Consider the following 4,977-nt stretch of genomic DNA (forward strand, 5'->3'; position numbering starts at 1 on the left):
ATGAAAGGAGGACTAGCAGCCGAGTTGCACGTCAGAATGTGAAAAGCGTTCATATGTAGTAAAAACCTGAGAAATCCATCCGTTTTCGTCATTTGTTATCGAATCGACTTAAAGCCAGATGGTCACATTGGCCGCTCTTCTCTCTGAAACGTTTGTACATATCGTCTGCAAAGCTACGTCGCGTGCAGCGGTATGTGGAGACACTAAAATCACCATAGTAGAACACAGATGAAGCATCTAAGTTGATGTAATAGCCAGTTAGAAGTTGTACAATTCAAGTTTTAGGAATCGATTATTGACTTTTTAGCTGGCTTTGTTGCCTTGGACATGAGCTAGGACCTTAAGATTCTGCATGAAAGGAGGACTAGCAGCCGAGTTGCACGTCAGAATGTGAAAAGCGTTCATATGTAGTAAAAACCTGAGAAATCCGTCCTTTTTCGTCATTTGTTAGCGAATCGACTTAAAGCCAGATCGTCACATTGGCCGCTCTTCTCTCTGAAACGGTTGTACTTATCGTCTGCAAAGCTATGTCGCGTGCTGCGGTATGCGGAGACACTAAAAGCACCATAGTAGAACACAGATGAAGCTTCTAAGTTGATGTAATACCCAGTAAGAAGTAGTATATTTCAAGTTTTAGGTATCGATTATTGACTTTTCAGCTGGCTTTGGTGCATTGGACATGAGCTAGGACCTTAAGATTCTGCATGAAAGGTGGACTAGCAGCCGAGTTCCACGGGAGAATGTGAAAAGTGTTCATATGTAGTAAAAACCTGAGAAATCCGTCCGTTTTCGTCATTTGTTATCGAATCGACTTAAAGCCAGATCGTCACATTGGCCGCTCTTCTCTCTGAAACGGTTGTACTTATCGTCTGCAAAACTATGTCGCGTGCTGCGGTATGCGGAGAAACTAAAAGCAACGTAGTAGAACACAGATGAAGCTTCTAAGTTGATGTAATAGCCAGTAAGAAGTAGTACAATTCAAGTTTTAGGTATTGATTATTGACTTTTTAGCTGGCTTTGGTGCCTTGGACATGAGCTAGGACCTTAAGATTCTGCATGAAAGGAGGACTAGCAGCCGAGTTGCACGGGACAATGTGAAAAGTGTTCATATGTAGTAAAAACCTGAGAAATCCGTCCGTTTTCGTCATTTGTTATCGAATCGACTTAAAGCCAGATCGTCACATTGGCCGCTCTTCTCTCTGAAACGGTTGTACTTACCGTCTGCAAAGCTATGTCGCGTGCTGCGGTATGCGGAGACACTAAAATCACCATAGTAGAACACAGATGAAGCTTCTAAGTTGATGCAATACCCAGTAAGAAGTAGAACAATTCAAGTTATAGGTATCGATTATTGACTTTTTAGCTGGCTTCGGTACCTTGGACATGAGCTAGGACCTTAAGATTCTGCATGAAAGGAGGACTAGCAGCCGAGTTGCACGGGAGAATGTGAAAAGTGTTCATATGTAGTAAAAACCTGAGAAATCCGTCCGTTTTCGTCATTTGTTATCGAATCGACTTAAAGCCAGATCGTCACATTGGCCGCTCTTCTCTCTGAACCGGTTGTACTTATCGTCTGCAAAGCTATGTCGCGTGTTGCCGTAGGCGGAAACAGGAAAAGCACCATAATAGAACACAGATGAAGCTTCTAAGTTGATGTAATACCCAGTAAGAAGTAGTCCAATTCAAGTTTTAGGTATCGATTATTGACTTTTTAGCTGGCTTTGCTGCCTTGGACATGAGCTAGGACTTTAAGATTCTGCATAATAGGAGGACCAGAAGCCGAGTTGCACGGGAGAATGTGAAAAGTGTTCATATGTAGCAAAAACCTGAGAAATCCGTCCGTTTTCGTCATTTGTTATCCAATCGACTTAAAGCCAGATCGTCACATTGGCCGCTCTTCTCTCTGAAACGGTTGTACTTATCGTCTGCAAAGCTATGTCGCGTACTGCGGTATGCTGAGACACTAAAAGCACCTTAGTAGAATACAGACGAAGCTTCTAAGTTGATGTAATAGCCAGTAAGAAGTAGTACAATTCAAGTTTTAGGTATAGATTATTGACTTTTTAACAGGCTTTGGTGCCTTGGATATGAGCTAGGACCTTGACATTCTGCATGAAAGGAGGACTAGCAGCCGAGTTGCACGGGAGAATGTGAAAAGAGTTCATATGTAGTAAAAACCTCAGAAATCCGTCCGTTTTCGTCATTTGTTATCGAATCGACTTAAAGCCAGATCGTCACATTGGCCGCTCTTCTCTCTGAAACGGTTGTACTTATCGTCTGCAAAGCTATGTCGCGTGCTGCGGTATGCGGAGACACTAAAAGCACCATAGTAGAACACAGATGAAGCTTCTAAGTTGATGCAATAGCCAGTAAGAAGTAGAACAATTCAAGTTTTAGGTATCGATTATTGCCTTTTTAGCTGGCTTCGGTACCTTGGACATGAGCTAGGACCTTAAGATTCTGCATGAAAGGAGGACTAGCAGCCGAGTTGAACGGGAGAATTTGAAAAGTGTACATATGTAGTAAAAACCTGAGAAATCCGTCCGTTTTCGTCATTTGTTATCGAATCGACTTAAATCCAGATCGTCACATTGGCCGCTCTTCTCTCTGAAACGGTTGTACTTATCATCTGCAAAGCTATGTCGCGTGTTGCCGTAGGCGGAAACAGGAAAAGCACCATAATAGAACATAGATGAAGCTTCTAAGTTGATGTAATAGCCAGTAAGAAGTAGTACAATTCAAGTTTTATATATCGATTATTGACTTTTTAGCTGGCTTTGGTGCCTTGGACATGAGCTAGGACTTTAAGATTCTGCATAAAAGGAGGACTAGCAGCCGAGTTGCACGGGAGAATGTGAAAAGTGTTCATATGTAGTAATAACCTGAGAAATCCGTCCTTTTTCGTCATTTGTTATCGAATCGACTTAAAGCCAGATCGTCACATTGCCCGCTCTTCTCTCTGAAACGGTTGTACTTATCGTCCGCAAAAGTATGTCGCGTGCTGCGGTATGCGGAGAAACTAAAAGCACCGTGGTAGAACACAGATGAAGCTTCTAAGTTGATGTAATAGCCAGTAAGAAGTAGTACAATTCAAGTTTTAGGTATTGATTATTGACTTTTTAGCTGGCTTTGGTTCCTTGGACATGAGCTAGGACCTTAAGATTCTGCATGAAAGGAGGACTAGCAGCCGAGTTGCACGGGAGAATGTGAAAAGTTTTCATATGTAGTAAAAACCTGAGAAATCAGTCCGTTTTCGTCATTTGTTATCGAATCGACTTAAAGCCAGATCGTCACATTGGCCGCTCTTCTCTCTGAAACGGTTGTACTTATCGTCTGCAAAGCTATGTCACGTGTTGCCGTAGGCGGAAGCAGGAAAAGCACCATAGTAGAACACAGACGAAGCCTCCAAGTTGATGTAATAGCCAGTAAGAAGTAGTACAATTGAAGTATTAGGTATCGATTATTGACTTTTTAACTGGCTTTGGTGCCTTGGCCATGAGCTAGGACCTTGACATTCTGCATGAAAGGAGGACTAGCAGCCGAGTTGCACGGGAGAATGTGAAAAGAGTTCATATGTAGTAAAAACATGAGAAATCCGTCCGTTTTCGTCATTTGTTATCGAATCGACTTAAAGCCAGATCGTCTCATTGGCCGCTCTTCTCTCTGAAACGGTTGTACTTATCGTCTGCAAAGCTATGTCGCGTGCTGCGGTATGCGGAGACACTAAAATCACCATAGTAGAACACAGATGAAGCTTCTAAGTTGATGTAATAGCCAGTAAGAAGTAGTACAATTCAAGTTTTATGTATCGATTATTGACTTTTTAGCTGGCTTTGGTGCCTTGGACATGAGGTAGGACCTTAAGATTCTGCATGAAAGGAGGACTAGCAGCCGAGTTGCACGGGAGAATGTGAAAAGTGTTCATATGTAGTAAAAACCTGAGAAATCCGTCCGTTTTCGTCATTTGTTATCGAATCGACTTAAAGCCAGATCGTCACATTGGCCGCTCTTCTCTCTGAAACGGTTGTACTTATCGTCTGCAAAGCTATGTCGCGTGCTGCGGTATGTGGAGACACTAAAATCACCATAGTAGAACACAGATGAAGCTTCTAAGTTGATGCAATAGCCAGTAAGAAGTAGAACAATTCAAGTTTTAGGTATCGATTATTGTCTTTTTAGCTGGCTTCGGTACCTTGGACATGAGCTAGGACCTTAAGATTCTGCACGAAAGGAGGACTAGCAGCCGAGTTGCACGTCAGAATGTGAAAAGTGTTCGTATGTATTAAAAACCTGAGAAATCCGTCCGTTTTCGTCATTTGTTATCTTATCTACTTAAAGCCAGATGGTCACATTGGCCGCTCTTCTCTCTGAAACGTTTGTAAATATCGTCTGCAAAGCTATGTCACGTGCTGCGGTATGTGGAGACACTAAAATCACCATAGTAGAACACAGATGAAGCATCTAAGTTGATGTAATAGCCAGTAAGAAGTAGTACAATTCAAGTTTTAGGAATCGATTATTGACTTTTTAGCTGGCTTTGGTGCCTTGGACATGAGCTAGGACTTTAACATTCTGCATGAAAGGAGGACTAGCAGCCGAGTTGCGCGGGAGAATGTGAAATGTGTTCATATGTAGTAAAAACCTGAGTAATCCGTCCGTTTTCGTCATTTGTTATCGATTCGACTTAAAGACAGATCGTCACATTGGCCGCTCTTCTCTCTGAAACGGTTGTACTAATCGTCTGGAAAGCTATGTCGCGTGCTGCGGCATGCTGAGACACTAAAAGCACCATAGTAGAACACAGATCAAGCTTCTAAGTTGATGTAATAGCCAGTAAGAAGTAGTACAATTCAAGTTTTAGGTGTTGAATATGGAACTTTTAGATGGCTTTGGTGCCTTGGACATGAGCTAGGACCTTAAGATTCTGCATGAAAGGAGGACTAGCAGCCGAGTTGCACGGGAGAATGTGAAAAGTGT

This window comes from Schistocerca gregaria, unplaced genomic scaffold (genome assembly GCF_023897955.1).
Source record: "Schistocerca gregaria isolate iqSchGreg1 unplaced genomic scaffold, iqSchGreg1.2 ptg000280l, whole genome shotgun sequence".
NCBI classification, from domain to species: Eukaryota; Metazoa; Arthropoda; class Insecta; order Orthoptera; family Acrididae; genus Schistocerca; species Schistocerca gregaria.